This window comes from Thermobia domestica, chromosome 9, assembly GCF_964235325.1.
Source record: "Thermobia domestica chromosome 9, izTheDome1.hap1.1, whole genome shotgun sequence".
Classification (NCBI taxonomy): domain Eukaryota; kingdom Metazoa; phylum Arthropoda; class Insecta; order Zygentoma; family Lepismatidae; genus Thermobia; species Thermobia domestica.
In genome coordinates, this window is record NC_137462.1 from 91,281,884 (window position 1) to 91,305,576 (window position 23,693).

Here is a 23,693-nt window from a genome sequence, read left to right on the forward strand (position 1 = left end):
AGTAGGATACTTGTAAGATTTTCATATTAATAGGAACTGAAATAATATAAAAGAAAGTAACTTTTGTTAAGTTCTTCCTGTAGTCTACGTATCTACTCAGAAGCATTGGACTGTGAGTTACTGCTTTTGAATGCTCGCTTCTCCCGCCAATTCATTGCAATTTCGAACTCAGATAACCAGAGGAGAAAGAGTGAATCGCAAGCACAAACGACATAAAACATTGTTGTTTTCAATCATGCCATCAAAGTTATACACACCAATTAAATAGAAAAGATTGCCCTCGTCAAACCAGCCGATGGCAAATTACTGTCGTTAAGCTTCCTAACTTTTCAGCATGTTAAAACATGTTTTTTCTTTGGAGAAACATACTAAGCAAGTATGACAATCACAACAACAAATTTTTGCTACGGAGAAAAGGATGAGTTTTAAAAAAATTAATAAATCCTATAGGTTTAGATGCTCGAAACACGAGCTCTTCGGAATAGTACCGTATGGATGAAGCAGAATTGTACTATTCAAAAGCAGATAGTGGGGTGAAACCGCTTCCCGGATTAGCCCGAATTTTTACGTTTAGGGGTAATATGTAAAACTGGATTAACCCGAGGATTAACCCAAGTAAAACTGGATCAATATAGTTTGTACGTTCTTGTCTGGATTAACCCGAAATATTGCGTCGTGGTAAAGGAAAGTGCACGGAGCAAATATTTACACGCGATTCAACCTTGTTTAGGTTTCTTGGTTTCAGGGTGCAATGTATTACTCCCATAATAGTCCCATGTATTTTTTTAGTATTATCGCTTCGAGGGTCGAGGGAGCTGTTCGTTAGTTTTTTAAAAGAAGTTTTGTGTTTATGACTGCATTGTTGAGTGAATTTTGCAAACAATGAGTAGTGACGAAGAAGGAAATTTCAGTATTATTAGTGTCAATGCAAGTGGTAGTAGTGACAGTGAATTCTCTACAGACATTTTTTTTTATTTTAACATTTCCAATTTGATTGAGGGTAAATAAAAGTGTAAAAGCAAACGCTGAGAACGAAAAGCAGAGGAACTAGCACTAGGCGTCATATCAGTGTTGCCATATCTGGTACAATTGTACCAAATTCAGCCCTTTTTGTCGTTCATCGGCTCGCTGGTACCACGCTGGCATTTTCAGCCCCTTTTGTGAAATAGATGGTACAATTCTACCCAATTCAGTACCACTCAACAAATACTTGTGACATTTTCAAAAGTCTCAGTAAGACTTTTCCTACATCTCACGTTACTCATACTGTGTGTTGGACTCTCAAAAATGCTGTTGAACATTGAGAAAAATTCGTAATTCGAACTATACCGGGAAACAAATGATTTAACGCTGTCACAGAGTTACACAACGGACCTTATCCAAGTATAAGTGTGACTTCGAATGACCAATGGACCATAGAATGACCATGGTCCGTTGTGTAACTCTGTGAGAGACTGTGCAACAATTTGTTTAACTTCAATACCTTGCACTTTTAAACGTGTTTTTCTGTTTTGTTATTGTCACAACTTAACGGATTTAGAAGAGTGGCCATATTTTCTGGTGTAGGTTGTATTGACATTTTGCCAGTTGCCCGTTTGCACAGGGTCATCATAGAGAGTTGAGATTTGTTCTATCTTCTTTTATTTAACAATAGCTTTCATACAATATGATACTTGACCCCAGGTTCCATTTGCCAATTTTGAGTTGGACCCCACCTGGGACCCTGCGATTGCGCCGGGGGCAACATTTTTTCATTCAAAAGGTGGTGGGCTCCCAACACTAATTTGATATGTATTCGTTGAGTTTCCTTACCTGACCGTTTCCGAAAAATCTGACCCGGAAGCTGACTTTGTAATGTATAGTATGGAGTTCAATTTCTAACTTTTCATGCTTATATCTCTGCAACGGTTGCGATCGAGGATGTATCACTTTTCGGGTTTTGTTCTTTTGGGACAAGGTATCCAACGACCATAGTCTCTACTCGAAGTCAGAGTTGCACTTGGACAGGTTCCCTCGTAAGATACTTTTAAAAATACGCTAATCTTTGTTTTCAGATCTCGATAGCAACGGACTATATAGGAAGAAACCCTTTCAGTCTAAAAGTCCTAATTTTAACCTAATATTACTGTTTTATACAATGTGCTAGGTATCTAATAGTGTCAGATTATACTTGATTAAAATCAGTAACTCTGGATGTTAGTCATTGAAGAAATAATGTCGGAAATAAAATATAATCGGGAACATCCAACGAAAACTGTCCTCTTGTAGCCCATTAAAACGAGTATTAAGTGTGTTTCCTTACTGCTTAATACAGAAACTTCCTATTTCAATTTATTTGTTTACCTTTTTTCTTTCTTTTTTTGCTTCAGATTCATCAAGTGAGAGCAATGATTTGGAATGCAAGATAGAAGGACTACTTTGTATTTCAAAGTACATTGGTGAGTATTTTCATATTTATTTCCTACTATAATAAAATACAAAACATAAGAATAGTATTGAACAATTTTGATTTTCATTGATTGATAAGAGATTCAATTCCAATATCAGTCATTAGGATATTTATCCCCGTCACGAATATTTCAATACCTTTCATATACTGTTCATAAAAGGAATTCTAATTGGAATGTCAGTCACTAGATTATTTATCTCCGTCACGAATATTCCAATATGTTACATATGCTGCTCATAGAAGGAAGGCTAAAAAAAGGAAAGAAAGCAATCTAACAAAAAAATATCAATGATAAATTGTGAAACACAGGTCGCGCAAAAGCTAAGATAATAAATGATAAAACTGAAAATAAATAACTCGAATAATAAGTATAAAAAGTAATAATAAAAGTAAAACAGATTAGAGCAAATAAAAATAAGATAAGGAATTTAAGTAAAAATTGATAAGATGAAAGAAAATCTCAGGGAAAGTTACGTAATGTAATTGCACGAGAACGAATAAAAGTGTGTTTATGATCTTAAAAACATAATTATTTCCCAAAATTCCATTCAGATCATCAACGAATTGCCCAAAAAAGATTTAACAGACTGCAGTTTATTTTCGTCGGCTGGGTTTAATTCCATTTGCCAGTTAAGTTCATCCATTGAATGAAATAACTACGGAAACCAGCGGACGGCTGAGAATGTTTCAGTGCAACATCTATCATTTTTTTGGTACGTATGCAATAAATAATAGAACGCAAAAAAAAAATGCACGGAACACCTTTGGCGATTAGTCTCGAGAAGACCAAGATACGGAATTTTTTAAAACATTGACTATAGTCGACATTCGCTGGTTAGGGCATTTTTTTTCCCGTCGACAGAAGTCAACTTACGCAGTGAAAGGGTTAAAGAAAAGCTTGGATCAACGTTTCGCTACACTAGCGGAAATCTCTTCAACAATCATGACCTCTCACATTCGTTTGTCGAAGTCTGGTCACTCCTTAGACCAACGAAAATGATCGCCTTAACACTTATTTGTCACTGTAGAGGTCTCCGCAACATGACTTTTCTAGACACAACTTTCACTAATACAATACGTCACATTTCGTATACGACGCGCTGGTGTGCCTGTAATGATGACATTCAAAACAACGAAGAAGGATATCAGGAATATAGGAGTATTTAACTTTTAGACAATAATATTCAGCCATTACAAATAACAGCATCGTAAGCAAACTAAAAGTAAGAATCGTGACTGAATCGGAAGTAGTTTTCTTGACTTCTTACTTTTAATCCGACATACTTCTATGACACGTTGGTTTGCTAATTTCGATTTCATCTAGTCACCATAGTCTTCAGGAGCTCCCGGCATGTAATTGTTCTGTGACTAACATTCAGTAGATGGTGTGGTTCTATTCTGCAATGCGAATTCTTTCAATGCTCTATCGCTTCTCATTCTGCTTTTCTTTTATCTTTTCCATCAACAATGTACCACTTTTAATTTTAGTTTCTTAGTATCTTTTATGTATTTGGCGCTGTAATTACTTACAACGTTAATAACCAAAAGGTCCAAACTCTTCACCCATTTGGACGCTCAGATTCGTTGCTGGTACTATGAATGGTACTATGAACTTGATATATATTTAGTTAGAATATAGGGAATTATTAGAATCGTAATATTTGTCTTTCTCGATATGTATACACCCAGCCACAGATATATTCTAGTCCTGCTTTTGTGTTAATGAATTGAATAAATATTGAACACACTTGATTATACCTAAGAAACATGCAAAGATAAGCAGGGATCCGGATTTTGTTCACTTGAGTAGGACATATTAATGAATTGGAGAACATTTAGCAAAACTCCGTAATATTTAGACCAGCGTTTCCCAACCGGTGTGCCGCGGCACACTGGTGTGCCGCGAATGGGCCGCTGGTGTGCCGCGAGGAAATCGAAACAAATTATTAATTCTATAGGAACCAAATTGCAAGACATAGGGGAAAATGTATATTTGTATTTTACATTACTATGAACCTCTGCTATAAATCTACAATTTTAAATTTCATACTGTGTTAATTTTCTGTACATTTTTAATGTTGAAAAACGTATTTATCATTGTCATGACCACTATTGCTTCTTTATTGTTGCAGACTATTTCGTAACTTGAAACTTTAACATATCATTCAAGAAATTCAACAAAGCAAACATGCGTACAAATTACCTACATTTGTGTTTTAAAAATATAGGAGATTTTTTTTTATTTGTTCGCTATTTAGTGATCTTCCCTTTAGTTAAAGGTTAGATACAGTTTTCGAAAGAGAAAGTGGATTTTTTAAAACCCGAGTCCTATATTTCATTGCAATTGTTTTCTATTTTAAAATTAGAATGAAAAATAAGCATAATGATTTACCACGGGGGAAAATCAGTGATCGAGCTTTCTTCTCTGTAAGATTAGTAATCGATTTAAAATACCACGGTATTTTATATTTACAAATAATAGTAGTAATTATATATATATATATATATATATATATATATATATATATATATATATATATATATACAGGGTGCGTCATTTATAATGTCAAACCTTGATGACGGAGAAACCAAAAGAGAGAGAGAAGCGAAACTTTGCACGAAGCAACTATACAAAGGGGCACATTGGTAGACGTATTACTTGACATCACCGGATGAACAGTGTTGCCAACCCAATATAAAGTTATGATTTTTTAAATGGAACGACCTAAATTGCATTTCATAATTTAATTCAACACTAAAAGGGAAGACGAAAGATATGCCACCCGCAGGTCAGTGTTGCAAACTTCTCGAGAAATAACGTAAAATATGTGTCACATTTAAACGCCTTTTGCACACACAGGGAGTGAGGTACACACTAGTTTTGCACAATAATTTAAATATTGGCCAGAACGGTTTAAATTGACACCAAGTTTAGATGGGTCCGTTAAACAGTGTTGACATAACAGAAAAGACAAAAGTCGAGTTTGGATATGGTGCAATAACTCGGAAAAGGACATAAGTACATTACGGTTTTAAATTTATAGGACAATTTGTTATGTCATAAGAAACATTCTCACGTTTATTTGAAGTCGATAAGTCAAGTACTTACCGAGATATTCGGAATTTTGTAAAAGCTGAGAATTTTGCACTGTAGAAGTTGGTAACGCTGTCTCAAATTCCCACTTTTTCCCCCAACGTTGAGGAACTCGTAAAGAAGTGGTTGAAACAAAACATAAACATTAATAAACACACATACGATGATAAAGAAACGTTTTTCAGTACTTGAAATGACTAATTAAGCGTAATTTACTGGATATGAAAAAATAAACGTAAGGAAGTAATAGGACTTCATATGACAAGATAATACAAAGACGTAGAAGACATGTATTTACCTAGTAGTTACTTTCACACGATGAAAATATTTATCCTCTTATAAGTTTGGGACACCAATATCAATACAATCCAATACTCACTGTGTACATTACCAGCATGTTACCAATTCCTGTTAACAGATACATGGAAAAATTATTCAGCATGTCAGGAGTCACACATTATTAAAAAAAAAAGAAAAAAAAAGTACAAAAGAATACTCCACTTCAAAATGAGAGGGTAGAAAAGTGAATACCTTGAAAAACAGTACCTGTACTCATAAAAGAACACGTCTGGTAACCCTCCATATCAGTATGTGCAAATCTTTCAAACATATGATACATACCTTCGTAGCTCAATCCAGATTTGTCACAGTAAAGCAGCTTGACCTGTCGTATCGTTTAGTGGTGCGAGTATTGGATTGTTTTGATTTTGGTGTCCCACACTTATAAGAGAATAAATATTTTCATCGTGTGAAAGTAGCTACTAGGTAAATACATGTCTTCTACGTCTTTGTATTATCTTGTCATATGAAGTCCTGTTACTTCCTTACGTTTTTTTCATATCCAGTAAATTACGCTTAATCAGTCATTTCAAGTACTGAAAAAAGTTTCTTTTTCATCGTATGTGTGTTTATTAATGTTTATATTTTGTTTCAACCACTTCTTTACGAATTCCTCAACGTTGGGGGAAAAAGTGGGAATTTGAGACAGCGTTACCAACTTCTACAGTGCAAAATTCTCAGCTTTTACAAAATTCCGAATATCTCGGTAAGTACCTGACTTATCGACTTCAAATAAACGTGAGAATGTTTCTTATGACATAACAAATTGTCCTATAAATTTAAAACCGTAATGTACTTATGTCCTTTTTCGAGTTATTGCACCATATCCAAACTCGACTTTTGTCTTTTCTGTTATGTCAACACTGTTTAACGGACCCATCTAAACTTGGTGTCAATTTAAACCGTTCTGGCCAATATTTAAATTATTGTGCAAAACTAGTGTGTACCTCACTCCCTGTGTGTGCAAAAGGCGTTTAAATGTGACACATATTTAACGTTATTTCTCGAGAAGTTTGCAACACTGACCTGCGGGTGGCATATCTTTCGTCTTCCCTTTTAGTGTTGAATTAAATTATGAAATGCAATTTAGGTCGTTCCATTTAAAAAAATCATAACTTTATATTGGGTTGGCAACACTGCTCATCCGGTGATGTCAAGTAATACGTCTACCAATGTGCCCCTTTGTATAGTTGCTTCGTGCAAAGTTTCGCTTCTCTCTCTCTTTTGGTTTCTCCGTCATCAAGGTTTGACATTATAAATGACGCACCCTGTATATATATAATTACTACTATCTATGGGTGTGCCGCGAGAATTCAAGTTACACCTGTAGTGTGCCGCAAGTTGAAAAAGGTTGGGAAACGCTGATTTAGACAGAAAGTATATTTTACCTTAAAATGATTATAAGTTGTATTGCTTCAAAAATATGATAGAGGAAAATAACTGGCAGCCATATTGATCGGTTTGCATCCCTGATTTCACAAGTAAAATTATTATATAGTCTTACTATGTTTATAAATTGGTATATTGTAGGCCTATTTTTACTGGGCTAATTTGCTCTTCTTAGCAGATGTTTTCTTGTAATGTTGCTTTTTCATCCAGCAGTTTCTTCCAAGATACATTTTCCTACCTATTCAAAGCGGGAAAATTGGAGTGTAAAGAAAGTTTGCTTGTTTATTTTCATTCCTTTCGGAGCAAACTGGCGAAACATTACCTGATAATGTTATGTTGCTTTCCATACTGCAGGTTTCTCATTTCTTAAAATCATACTTGCCACGTTTGAAGTCGGTAACAGGTTGACATAACATTAAGACTATATAACTTAATAACGTATTTTTTAACATTACGCTATGTCATGATATGGATCAAATGTTTCTACTGTAAAGGTTTCTAGCGATGTTTATCAACACTTTCCAGAAATGATTTTGTCGTCGATTAGATTGGGATGCAACTGCTATAGTGGATGTGATATTGAATATTACACGGGATATGGAAACAGTAGAAGGTTGGTATCCACAATATATTTCACTTCCTATTTCTTTTTATGTAGACCTCCATAGAATTTTAACAATGTTCTTATTATCTAATTCTTTTTATTAAAATTTATAATTTTAGGTTGATAATTTAAATGAAATTATTTTTATCTCAATTTTGCTTGATTACTAAGAAATGAGAGTTTTTTTTTTTTATCGTAATGATGTTTTCTACATTTAGGTCTTTCTTGAAAAGGTTTCCACATTTCGTCAGATCCATTCGCTTTGTTTTTCTTTTCCTCTTTTTTCTTTTTTTAATAGAAAGGAAATATGTGATAGAAACAGAATGAAAAACTTAGGTTCGTATAGTTCCAACTTATATGTTCTCAGTATGATTTATGATATTAAATAGTCCTAAGAAGATTACCTATGCAATAATATTAGTCAATACGAACACAATGATTGTAATTGGGCATAAGTCACCTCCTGTTAACCCTTTGACTACCAACGGGATACATGTGTCCCATGTGAATAATTCAAACATAGTTAGGAATTTGCTTTTAGAAAATTCTAAAAAAATACATGTTGTTCTCCCATCGAGTCAGATGTGACCAGGAGACTGTGTTTAGTTTCCAAAACTATGTACAGATGTCAGGAATATCCCACATTAAAAGAGTCGTTCAATGGGTTAATGATTGAGTTTTACTACCATTATTACGCTGAGTTATGATCGTTCATTTCAATTTCATACTTCATTAATACATATTGTAATGTGCCCAGCAAAGTGACGCCTGCCAGCCACCTCCTATATGTCAAGAAAAGCAGACTACATTTCACATGGTGTCACATGTCACCGAAAAAAGGAGACTCATATACACTAGCGCCAGTCCGAAAGGGACTCGAAGATTCGCCTTAAAAGTGGGAGTTGCTAATTTCCCAGTGTCAGTCAGAAGCGCACATCGAGAGAAGAAAACTTCAAAAACTTCAAAGAAGACATCTTTCGAAGCAACGGAAACGGCAACTTGCAGAAAACTTTGAGGTTAACAAGGCGTTATCAAGCAAAAATTGCTCTATAGTGCAGTACAATCTTTTGAGATAATCCTATCAATAAGAGATACCTTATGACAAATAAAGCAACGTTCTTACAGCACTTATTACACACCACTTTCTAAGAAAATAAGATTGTTTTCCCTCGGCTTGTACCCCTATCGTGGTTCTAGATTCACACTGGCCACGTAGGTTATACAGTTCTTGGTGCAAGTCGGCTGATGGGAAGACGACTAACTTAAAGATACAGATTCTGACCTTCTCCTAATAACTTGAACTCAAAAGTACAGTCTTACCAGGACCATTAAGAAAACCAACTAGGAGACCGCCTGATGAAGGTGATACTGCTAACTATAAATCAAGACACCACAAGGCAGATAACATAGGAACATTGTAGGTTACATACTGAAAGGATGATATACTAAACGAAGATGTCAGGGACATCTTCTTGAAGACTTTCCAGCGTAAGGTCTTTGGATCACGAACAGCAAGAACCTACAAAGAGAAGAAGCACGTGTAGATTTCAACAATGTTGAGAACTCGATACAACAACCAAGGCGGTTGTCCTGCAGAACTTGCTATCATCGCCGATTCCAATGCAACATGAACCGTTTCTGCTTCCGTGTGGTGACTCACACACAATAGAATGCAACAAACCCATTGATAGAAGGTTTTGCGCAACACGCAAAGAGGCAACACACAGGACAGGCAGCAATAAATGCCCCAAAAATCTAAAGTAAATACCACAGCATCACATCAGAAGAAGCCGGTTCTTTACGAGAGGCACTAAAATACTTAAGGGCCAAAAGCAGAAGCAAACCAGCAACAAGAGAAAGCAGTCTACAGAACAGCTAAAAACAAAAGCAATAGGAACGGCAACCAACCAGATAATAACCTGAAACATCACAATATTAGCCATCTTCGCCTCGCAGAAAGACAGAAATTGGATACTACAAGCCATACAGCTAGCCACAAAAGCTGTTTTCCCTCAAACAGTCAATGCACTAAACACTACCAAAAGAAAAGTACATAATAAAGCCAACCTACGCAGATAAAATCAAGGAAGTTATATCCCATTAAAGTTGCAGAAGTGAAGAAGGAAAAAGACAGAGGAAGAAATGACTGACTGACAACAGATGACGACATAAGCACCGACAATGCTTCACGAGACGGCCAGTTTACATGCCGGAAGATAACAGATATCCCATTAACAAGACACCTCTCCACTGTAGACTACGCAGGTTGGCATATAACTAACATTTTAAGATATGTTTTCAATTTGACAGATAATTTAATAATTTATTATTACAGACAAGTTTACATGGACTTTTGCTACCCTTCCAATGTGATTTTGCTATGTAAATATAACATGACCAACACAGGGGATTTTTTGCTGGCTATCCAGGTTTTTCATAAAGGTAATCAAGAAAGTTCTGTAGCTTTTCAGCCACAACATTTGAACATCCATATGTCACCTAAGACATATGTGGAAGATCAAAAATAGTCCCCATCAGCATCGACCACCTTCTGCCAACGTTCTGGAAGGTCATGAATTCCATTCTGGTAGAACTTGATGGGCAGTGAAGCGCAAAAGGTATCAAGTGCATTTTACACCTCTACTAGGGATTTGAACTGGCGTCCCCTAAGGTGATTGTCCAAGGAATGGGACAAGTGATAAGCGGACGGCGAGATATCGGGTCGCATGACGGATGCAAAGTGTTTCCCATCCAAGACGTAGAATGGTGTTCGGGGCCATCCTAGCCACGAGGGCTTAGCGTTGTCCTGTAACAGGAGGACCCCTATTGCGATTCAGAAGTTCTGGATTCAGAGTTTTGAGTTTTTCTTGAACATGGCTCAACTGCTGACAGTACATAGTTGCATTGATGCTCTGACCAGCTGGTATCACTTCCCGATGCTTGATGCTGCAAGCAGTCCACCAAGCACACAGGAGGACCTTTTACAGGTGCAGTGCTGGTTTGGAACGGGTTTATGGGATGCTAACGAATGATGACTGCGCCGTGGAGCTTCGTACAGGACCCACTTCTCATCATATGGACACGCTCTATCTAGAAATGGCCCCTTACTCAGATAAGAGAGCAAAGAAACACAGGTGTTTGCTCAACTTGCCTTTAGGCCCAGAGTTAAATTATGTGGGACTAATAGACTCAATTTGTAGTGCTTCCGAAATTAATGGAGTTGCTGGCGAATGGTTTCTCCACTCACACTGAATTGTGGTCCAAGTTCCTCACATGTCTGGCCACTGTTCACTTCAATTGCTGCCTAATGATCTTTATTTTGTACCTGTGTTGGTCTTCCGGAACGTGGTGCGTCCTCAAGTGTTTCTTTACTGTCCTTAAACTTGTTAAACCACCGCTGTACTGTCTGCGTAGTCACGACACCATCACCAAAGACCTGGCTTATCTTCTGCCCCGCTGCAGCAGCGTTTGAGCCCAGTTTGAACTCGTGGAGCAGACACGCCCTTATAACGCTCTGTGGGGGTCTCATGTTCACTCTGTCTTTAAGGAAGTTCACGGTGTAACTGAAGTGTCACAACGAGCTAGTATGTTAGATATAGCCACACGCACAACTGACCTTCGCCTTATCTCCAGTCGCATTCAACTCACAGTGTGGAGTCCAATGGAACAGACTTCCACAAAAAGTGATAGAACTCTGTTGGTTATCTTTATATCGCTATTAAAACAAAATAAATCTGTAGCGCTTTCCTACCTTTTTGTTTACATTTCTATTTGGTCTATCTTACACAGCTCCAGATTTGTGTTAAATGTCTTCCGCATCAAGATGATATTCGATTCTTACTATCCTTCACATGAACTCTTTATCCGTCTCCTTTATTCTAGACAGCATAACCGTGTGGCGTTAAGTATTCTATTTCATTGCTAGCAAATTCCCCAACGTTTTGCTGTGGGCAATGTATTACGTTCTTTCTTCTACACCTTTTATATAGAACTAATCTATTCTAACGTTTCCTATGATAATATTAGTGAAGTGCCCTTACCACTCTTTCTTCCGTTCTATGCCAAACATCTAAAAGCGCTGAAACACGGGTTTAGTTATTTTAGACGAAAGATTCAAAAATCAAATTTCATTTCACTACTTTAACCTTAATGGATGCGAAAATATGGAAATGTGATAATAATTCCAATCTCCACCTCTACTTCTCTTATAATAAAAATATTTAAAAATAGTAATATACGTATTTAATTATTTTAAATGAGAAGTCTAAATACAGAATTTCATCTGTTTAACGTTAAGAGATTCCAAGATATTACAATAATTGTACTTGTAATTTACTCTTTTTCCTGCCCACCTCACATGTCATATTACTTTAAATGAGAAGTCGGAATACCAAATTGTATGTCTGTTACCATAACAGATTATAAGTAAAAATCATTCTTTTTATAATAATTGTAGCTCCTTCCTTCTGCTTTGCCCACCTTCTTTTTTCTTTCCTAGATCAAATATGATGAAAATGCTGAAACATGGACCACACTATTTTAGATGGGAAGTCCAAATACCGAACATCATGTCTGTAACCTTCAAAGATTTAAAGATATCATCTAACTATTGTAATTGTACCCCCTACCTCTTTTTTCTTGGAGGCCAAATGTCAAAAAAAAAAAAAAGCTAAAACACGCCACTAGTTATTTTAAATGAGAAGTCCATATACCAAATTTTGTCATTAACCCTCGGATACTCCAAGATATGGCCATTTTAATACAATAACTGACAATTTTGTAGCGTACGCAGGAATTTATTTCGGGGGGCCCAAACTCAATATGAGGGTATTTTATATTAAAATTCCTAAAATTGCCCCTAAAATTAGTATAAATTTACACAAAAACCGAAATTTCGGGGGGTCCGAACCCCCAGGACCCACCCCCTACGTACGTCCATGGTACATTACTTGAGAAATTCCATACCTGTCCAAATTTGAAGTTTGTAGTTCAACTGGTTTGGCCTGGGCGTTTGATTATTTAGTCAGTCATTCAGAACTTCCTCTTTTATCCTATAAGTATTATATTGTTTCAAGTCTTACGAAAGAATCTCTATGGGAAAACTGACACTATTTGATCGAATTTCACATTAAGCTGTAGGTCCACACCCCATATAGCCTTGCTGCTAAAAATGACTCAAACCTCAAAATCAAATTACAAAAAAAAAAAAAAAAAAAAAAAAACACAATTTTTCTATATAAGTCTAACTATCCAACCTATAAAATGTCTTCAATTGCTTCCATTATGTAAGAAAGAAAAAAGATAGTCAAGATTGTAAAATTTCACAGACTTTTTTAAAAGATAGAAGGAGCAACCACTAATATAAAAAATATATAAAATCATACCCAACATTTCCCAGGCATTGCCAAGTTACACACAATCGAGGTAATTTTGTTTTTTGTTCGTATTTTTTTTTTAATTATTTATATGTTTTAGGAACATTTTCATACAAGACTTCATTTCCCATTTACCAGTTACTTAACTTTGGCCAAAGGTGGGAGGAAAAATATAATAAATGCGAAAATCGCGAACTACGACATACTGGCAATTAAAGGGCCCTCTACAATAATAAGGTAAGTCGAGTTACCTCCTCGTAAAACAAAGATAAAGAAGACGTGTGGACTTACTTTTCTTCCCGTCGCCTCTACTGCGTATACGAAGCGTCTATTGTGAGAAAAACACAATTCATCTGCATTTTGCACGTTTATAAGCTTTCTAATTTAAAACCTGATTTTCCACTTATCACCTTATTGCAGGGGACCTTATTGCAGGGGGCCCTTCAATTGTTAATCTCCAAATGTGTAGAACAACTGAATAACATTTTTTGGTGATTTTTTGTATCTACCTTTCTAATGGTAGATTAGTTGACGAATAATTAAATTTGTTATTCTAATGTTTCAGTTATTTCATGTCGAATGGTTTCTTTGTTTTCCCCCTGAGACTCGTTGATCATCCAGAAATGGTGATGTTACGAGATTTAATTTTTGGAAAGCTAGAATTGTTCGGTAAGTCATCTGTTATTAATATTTGTCTTCTGTTATTCCGAGGGATATTAACGATAATGTTAGAAAGATGTTTTATGAACTGTAAAACAATCGAAATTGTGGTTGTTTGGTTAGTACTTGTTTCAGTACTGAGAGTATCGGTATGTGGATCTTGTTTAAGTTGGAATTCAAACTATCAAAATTCATTCAAATTTCAAAACTCTACCTCTGAGGATCGAACCCGTGATCATGTGCTCCAAAGCTTGCGCACGCTAGCCAATAAACTACCGGAAACGGTCTTGAAAATGTATTTGTTGGATTAGAATAGTGTTTTTTGATCATATCAAGTGAATCATAACTCTAATCACACCTGAAGACAGCAAAACACAAGGCACAACATTATAATTTAGGAAGAATACATTTTTATGTATTGTATGGTAAATTTAATAATTTATTTTATAAATAAACTACCTGAAATACCATATTCCACGCGAAAAGAGCATACAGTTTATGCAATATATAATAATTGAAAGTAAACAATGAAATGAGGAAAAGCAATCTCTTAGGCTTTGTCCCTGTCCACATGAATTAAATAAAAAATAACGAAGAATAACATTTTAGGTGTTATCACTATGAATTCCCGGGTCAGCTGATATTTCTCTTTTTGCCTAAACTTAGGTTTAAATATCATCGGGATCTTCAACACTCAGCGTGGCGACCCCGAAAACTATGGATTCTACACTAATATGACATTTTGGACATTCTATTTCTCACGCCCTCTTCCCAACGTGCCAAAACAATGGGAGCTAAACTTTGATTTGAACAGTGTTTCGGATACATCTCATCGACAAGTCGGTAGCCAGCCCAAAAATGTAGGGGGGGGGCAGATACAACCATCTTATAGTTCCTTTGCAAGCCTGCCGTGAAAATTTTAGGGGCTAGCAAAAATTTATGGGGGGACGGCCCCCTAGACCGCCCTGGATACGGACCTGCTCATCGATCCAGAAAACGATGAATTTGGCATTACGAATAATATTGGTTATTTTTGACATGTTATTTTCACCCTCCTCTGATCATAATAAGGGGGAAAATTTGGACTTAAATATCATCGGGAGTGTTATTTATATCCCAGATCGATTATATATATATATATATATATATATATATATATATATATATATATATATATATATATATATATATATAATTATATATATATATATATATATATATATATATATATATATATATATATATATATATATAATTATATATATATATATATATATATATATATATATATATATATATATATATATATATATATATATATATATATGTATATATAATCGATCTGTAAAACTATGTATTCGACACTACGATTAATATTCGTCATTCTCGACATGTTATTTTCCCCTTGATGGATCTCGCAGAAGTAGGAATACAATGTAGAAATTGGATACTGTTGCCTAAGGACAGAAGTCAATGGAGAGCTTTTGTGAACGCAGCATTGAACCTATGGGCCATAGAGTTAGTTAAGATCTCTATTTGAAGATTCCTTCACAGCTTAAGACATTATAAACAACTCTTATTATATAAAAACAAAATTAACGTTTTCATGTACGACTGAATATCGTACTAAACTTTACGTCTCCTTTGGTAATTGGACTTCATTGGCTCTGAATGCCTTATTCGTCAACAATTTGACGAAGGGTCGTATCTCAAAATCTCACTTTTTCAGATATAAAGAAAGAAATAATAGACAGGAAACCAATTGAATATGTAATAACTCTTCATCTATTCCAGACAATAATTATATGGAATTATTGAAATTATATTTCTTTCTTTATGTCAAAAAACTGAGGTTTCGAGATACGATCCTTCGTCAAATCGTTGACGATATATATATATATATATATATATATATATATATTATATATATATATATATATATATATATATATATATATATATATATATATATATATATCCTAGAATAAATTCACTTTATGAATAAAGTCTAACAAAATTTGTTCGGGATTTTGTGATGTCTTCTCTTCAGAAGATGTACGTACATCACATTTGAGCACGGCAAAGATGTCACCGACAAAATTTAGAAAGCTAATGTTAAGAGTTTTCTCTGACTATGTATTTGTATTTATGTGAATTTCACCAAAAAGATCCCCGCATTTTCCTTCCTCAACTAGCTTAGCTTTCTTCTTCGAAAGTTAATTTTTGATATAATTCTCTATTCTATGATATTATGAGAAGCATTTTACCTTCTTTCACTTGATATTACAACAAAATTATTAAAATTGTTAAAACTATCAGTGAAACATTGACGTTAGAAACAGTAGTTGAAACGGGAACTAAATTTTACAAAAGTAATCAACTACGTATGATGTCTATTATAGAAATAAATGAACACAGGAAACAAGTATTTGTTAAATTACCGAAAAAAAAAGTCTTCTAATTTTTTTTTGCAGCCTCAGTTGGTGGAACGTTTAGCTTATTTATTGGAGGAAGCATATTAGGATTTTTGGAACCAATCCATTATATCCTTGGGAGTATTATTGCAGCTTTCATGAGAATGTGTAATATAAACGTAAAGAATGTTTGGAAGAAGTCAATCGTTCGTAGAAAAGTAAAAGTAAAAGTAAAAATGATTCTTGTGAAGGGAGCTGAAGATGACAAGGAACAAGCTCAGAGAAGAGATTGTAAAGTGTATGTATATCTTAATTTGATTTTTTATAGTTGCTCTATATTTAAGCTTATGTCCTCGAAATATTCATTGATCAGCATTGAAAAGCATTGATCAGCTTTCAAATAGATAGTAATACTATGTTGCATGTTGTTAGTTACATCCAGGGAGTGTGTACCACGGGGAGTGAAAATAGAAATACGAAAATACTGGTAATATTTACTGAGCATGATCGGAGATACCCTTTGGAGGAACTGATTGATCCGAGGAGGAATCAGTCTTCCTAGGCTGAAATCATCACTGGATGCAGAAATGCTGTAGACTAAATAACTTTGACGTTTGCTTATTAATGAGTTTTGTTCATTTATGTTATTAAATTACGCTACAATTTCACTTGAGCATTCACGTTTGGCTTATATAGATTATCTGAATGAACAAAACATATAAGGCTTGCTGAAAATGGCAATTTTGGACTGGAGGCTATAATTTTAATTTCAAAAGATACTTACGTCTTCACTTCTATTGCTAGTAGACATGTATGCTTCGGATTCTGCATACACGCACATAGGCTTTTGTGTTGAAAAGAGATGTTAATTACATTTAATCAACGAATGAAAATGTATTAAATTACACATAATTAAAGGTATTAAATTATGTCTCGTTTGTTCAAACAATGAATATAGTATTATTCCTGGATCCATTGACGAAAATACAGATAAAAAGGAAAAGCTTGAACAAAGCTGCTCAAATTTACTATCAAGTCATAACATACAGCTCAGCTTTTATATTCACTAGCTGATTGCGGACACCAATATTGAACGACAGTTAACTTAGTACGTAAGGTCTTGTTTTTTTGGTTTTATTTGTGGAATCGTGGTTGTAATTTTTAAAATAATGAAAAATACTACTTTATTTTTAAATATGTTTAAAACAGTAATGCTTCAAACAAGGATGTAATATTTCTATACTGTTAGTACTCCATGCGAATAGACGAATACATTTGGCCGTGCACATTAACCACCCGTATCAATCTACACTGAAGGAGCTCTAATCAAAATTAGCATTCATCTTTTCTTCTTTCATTGATACTGATAGAAGTTAAGTCAATGAAGCAGGAAAATTATTTTCTTGCTTGACACATTTTCAGGGTCGTGATGCTTCGGTGGTAGAGTGTTTAGCAGTGGCGTAACTAAATGCTTGGGGCCCTCCAGCCGAGAGCGTGGAGCGGGGCCCCTTCTCTACGTCCCACTTCGCGATTTGGGGGCCCTCTGATGGCTTGAGGCCCCCCGCAATGAGGGGTCTGCGGGTTCCTTATTCACGCCCCTGGTGTTCAGTATAGTAAGTGTTGTCTCTGGTTCGATCCCACTTTGATTTTGGTGATGTTTGTGGTTTTATACGAAGGAAAAAGAAAGAAATAAATCCGTCTAACAACTATATACTACTTTTTTTTTTATCTAAGAAAGTATAGTTGTATGCACGAATCTACTTCTATTATTTGAATAAGGATTACGGAATAATTTTGTTTTCCAAATTAACTTTTATGTTTCATTTGCCACATTTCTTTCTTACGTCATATAAAAAATTTAATAGATTTGAGAAATCCTTGGTAAATATTAACCATTTTAAGTGCAATATTTATCCGTAGTATCTCGGATTCGATTATTGTAACATTTATCTTGTTAACAATAACTGTGATAATCAAGATTTTAATGTACTAATAATATTTAAATGAAATTTATCCTGATTACTTAACTGTACCTTTTTAAAAGCCGAGCGTTAAATAACTTGTAAGTTTAGGAAAAAAAAGTGTAAAATATTAGACCATCATCACAGTTTTAGATATTAATCCAGTCGTACACAATCTTTTCTAGAATGCTATCATCAATATTCAAAGCATGCCATTCATTTCTAAGAGAATATTTACTGAACTCCACTTTAGATGGATTAAAATTTGCTCTACAGGAGAGCAAAACAAAGGCAGAAAGGTATGTGTCACCATTGATATTTAATAACAAAGAATATCAAGCCAAAACTATGCATGTAAATTAATCACACTTAGCATTTACAAACCGAATTAAATTTAACTGAAAATTGAATGTTAAGTAACAGGTAAAACCAAAATATTATGTTGTATTCGGAATTGAGGAAGCTTTAGGGATTTAGTGATATATGACAACACATGTTATTTTCCGTTCTTAGTTTCTTTAGTTCAACGCTTAGTAACTGTGGTACTGTGATAAATATAGTAAGATTGATTGTAAGCTTCCGATTAATTCATATAATTTTTATAATTTGATCTTACAAGTTGAAACATTTGTTCCACTCACTCTTCCGTGTCAGTATTTCCAAGTACAATAAGTTCTGAATGTCTATGCCTATCAAACTTCAACATTCAAGACAAATAAGCTATTTGTTCCAGAAGATCCACGCAGAGGAGGTTTTATTACACTGTACAAGAAATTATTAGTTTTTTTCTCTTTCAAATGAAATGATTTTAACTAAACGATAAGTGCTGAATTCGTTGGTTGAATCGCTAATGTCCCATCGCTTCTCGTTTTTGTTGCGCAGACCTTATACAGTATACGTGACGCACCTAATATAGGGTAGTAAGGCATATGATACTAATATTCAAGTTTGCAATATTCAATATAAATACATTTTAAATTACTTTCTATGGTCATCTACGCTTATAGACATCCTCTGGAGTATCTTTGATGCCAACAATACTCAGGAAGTACAACTTGTAGTCCATTATCACCATAGGGTTTCCTAAAACTGACAATGTCCTGACGAAACCTTTCTCCTCTTTCATCACTTATACACTGAAGTTTTAAGCAAAGAATTCCAGATGCAATTGCAAAAATTGTAATTTTCTCAGGAGTTGAAAACTTTGCATCACGTCACTAACAATGCCTTCATAATTTTCAACTTACATAATTTATATATCAAATATAAACTTGAATATATCAATTTAAATGTCAACGAAACTACTTATAAATTTCAAGAAGTTTAATTTGAAACACGGTATGTGACTACTTTAATATGTAAACCAATACATACTTCTTCTTTAAGTTTTGTCTCTTTGAATTTGAGAATTCTTCCGTGAGGTCTTCTCTGTTTAGTAGTACACCTAATTTAACAACAACAAAAAATATATCAAACCATCTACAATAAAAGTAATGGTGGGAAAAAGTTTCGCGCTTCGAGCTTTACTAAACAAGCCTCAGTTGGTGGGAATAGAGTTGCCAATTCGTTCCGGAAAATCCGGGGCCGTCACGGAATCGATATCTGCGTACCCGCGTCCCAAAAATATTTCTCGGGACGCTTAAATGTCCCGAACGTCAGCGAAGTATAAAGGAAGGGAATATTATAGTTTGTTTTTTTCAGAGGATTAGTTATATATTACTCCCTTCAACTTCTGAGTATGGCAATTCAAAAGTTGAAAACAAACTTGAATACATAAAACATGGATTTAATTAAAAAGTTCACGATTTAACTACTATGACACTATATTGAGTTGTTAGTTTGTTAAAAATAACAGAAATAAAGTAATAATTCAACGAAATAAGTTCTTTGAAGATAACAAAGCCGCCGGAACATAATGTATAGCCAATGAATTAACAAAAAAAAAAAAAAAAAAAAAAAAAAAAAAAAAAAAAACGAACAGACAAAACGTGTGAAAGGAAACATCATACTTTGAATGACCTAAAACAGATTCTGAAAACCACCAAAACATAACAGATCCTGAGAAATTATAAAACACAGTTTTGCTTATCAGGGGGAGGGGTAAATCATCTGCTTACGTTTGCTTAACTAGGCAGGAGAAGGTCTACTAAAATGACTGAAAATGTGATTACGTAATACTTGAACAACTCTATCTAATGGAAGAAAGTGAATTAGTATATAACAGTTCTTTTCATTGAAACATTTCAAAGATCCTTGTAATTTGGTAGCGTTCCGGATTTCCATTTGTGAAATATGGCAGCCCTAGAATATGTTCACATCCCAAAGACTGAAATAAGCAATTACATCTTCATAAAATACCATTCCTTCATTTTCTGCAAAGTAGCCGCGAAAAAACTGTCATTTTCTAAATGACCTTATTTTCATATCGATATCTATATAATCTTGACATCTGGAATATAAAACAAGTCAGCTTCTCTTTCAGAGAGATTTAGATCTCGCACAAGGTCATTAAGCTCCTTTTGTATAATAAGATGATACTATTGACTGAAATCTTGATGGCTGAAAATCATCATATTTCGGTCGTCTGAGGTATCTTCTTCTTAATCAATAGTGTACTATACTGGAGCTTCGAGTACTGGAAGAAGATTTTCATTGCTGAAACTTGTTGAAATGCTTGCTTCAAATTAAGTCAGTGCTCCAAACCAAACCATAATGCCGACTGAAAATAGTAGCAGTGTAGTGAGCGCAAAGGATGACCACTCTTCTCGCCTTTCCACTGCCAGTGCTATAGCAGATAAAGAAGTGAGGGTTTTTGTTGGGCATTATTGACAATAACTATATTGTCAATTGATCTGTCATTTCAACACTCAAGAGAACGGAATAATTCAAATCAGAACAGAGTTATTACAAAATGTTATCAATATCATTTTATATTTTTGAATAAACAAGTCTCTATCTGTAATACTTTTTCCTTTATTTGCCTTTAAAATATGGGAAGTTTTATGGGTCACCCTGTATTAAATTGAAACTTGTTTCTAAAATTAATAAACCCAGGGTATATTTACAATGAAAAAGTTTACTTATCATAAGAGGGCATTGAAAACGCTGTTCGTGGCACGATCCCTTTCATTATATTAAGCTACATTGAATGGAGTACCATGAGACAGTGTGTAAAAAAAAAAAAAAAAAAAAAAAAGAGAATCTGCTTATATTTTTCTTTTATTTGTTTATTTTGTATTCCGTAGACTTGTATGGTCAATTTTAATATTCATTGGGTTGACTGCTGCTGGTTGGTCAATGTGGTTGGTATGGGATAGATATTCAATGCGTTCAGTGACTATTGTTATGGATGACAACGTTCAAGCCTGGAATGTGTCTTTGCCAGCTATTTATGTCAGTAAGGGACCCTACCCTAAGTAAGTAACTTTTTATTTGCTGTATCTTTCTTTTATTTGTTCACATTTTTATTGAAATGTTTGATTTTCTGAAAGTTAAAATAGTTCATTCAATGCAGGAGAGAAAAATTCGTCCTTCATTGATTATAGCTTAAATTTAATGCTCCTTCTCAGCACTGTGGAACCTACGGTTTAAAATAGAATCCAAACTACTATTCGGTTTGGTATTGTAATGTTGGGCAAGCAAATCGGAAATCGAACTGGGGCCACACACACAGAGAAAGAAACTCAGCAACTAAGATGAAACTAATACAGAAAGAAAGAAGACATTTAGATGTATGAATTACACATAAAGTAGTAACTATGAGGGTATCAAAGCATTGAGATAATATAAATTACTAGAGATGCCCCTCCGTGCTTTCAATTGTAGCGTTTGATTCGAGATATCCTCTCCCAAGATGGCGTATTCCGCAAGTTTCAGTTAGCATATGAATAATGGTGGGGACCCAAGGATCTTATAAAACAGAGAATCTGCTCTTACAGCAAAATCTTGAAGCCATATTTCACAGTTTCGCCACCTCTACTCTGCCCACTCTGTCCACTCTGTCCACTCTGCCCAATAGGATCGCAATGTTTTGAGCCAACAATCATGGTGGAAACGAAAGTAGCTAATCAGATTATGGCAGAAACGAGAGTAGCCAATCTTACTTGGAGATGCTCGGTTGTTTTTTGGCTTCATTCATTTAATAGGATGAAGATACATATGGGCAGATACTCTATTTTATAACATCCTTGTGGGGACCATACGTATAAATAATGGTGGGGATCCCCCAGTTGGGAGCTCTCTAATTTGTAATATGAAACCATAGGCAACGCTGTATGTGAGACGTGCGTAAACTTCACAATAACCCACAATAAACTTACGTTTTGAACAATACCAAATAAATGCCACCAAAACAAAAATAATTATATACTATATACAAAACATAAATTTTCAGTTTGGAAGAACCGTCTGCTAAAGTGAACGTGAATCCATTCACAAATACACTTTTTTGTACAGAATATCGATAAATAACGTGCGACTTGTATGAGAGATAGGCCTATTATCACATTTAACAGTGAGTGAGTATTATTTTATGCAGTAATTGCCATCATGAACAATTTTTAACGTATACAAAGTAGGTCTAGTCCCTCCACAACCAAACAGTTACCATGCCAAGGTGTTACAGAACACTTGTACATTACATAATTTTGGCAAAATTTCCAACTCATAAACATATAGTTCAATAAATAAGAAAACTTAATAATAGTTGACGATTCTCTAGGCAGTAGTCTTTACGAGCCTTTTGACAGTATAAATACAATGCATATACCTATTCATCCAATGTTATTACAAGTACAAACCACATTATATTATTGACTGTTACAGGGTAAAAGAGGAAAGAAAATGACTTAACTTTGACATGAAATTCCAAAGAACGTTGATATCTTCGTCGTACAATTTTTCCTGGGAGCACAGACAATCAACAATAAAACAGACAGAAATTACTATGCAGCCTTACGTAAAAAACACCTCTTTATCCTCTTGCAATATTTCGGATCGATTCGATATATGCGAGTTCGATACCATCTAAGATCTCGCATCAGGGCATCTCTTGTAGTTTATATTATCTCAATGTATCAAAGGTATATTCCATGCAAGAATGCTGCCACGAAAAGAGAGTTAACAAAAAGGAAAGATTATACTTCTACTCATCAAATAATATTATATATTACTGATACTTGATCGTTCCTCCCAGGACAGTAAGCTACAATTAGAAAGGTAGTGATTCTAGGTGAAGAAGTGTAGTGAACTGGTAACAGTAACTGATATTTTAATATTATTGACTTTATACAAGATGTTAATTTTCAGACTAAGAAAAATTTTTGTCTTCAAATACAAATTGAAACAACTTTACTTGTTTACTTTTTTTACTTTCGAGTGACAAAAGAAGAAAGAAAAGTTTGGTCATC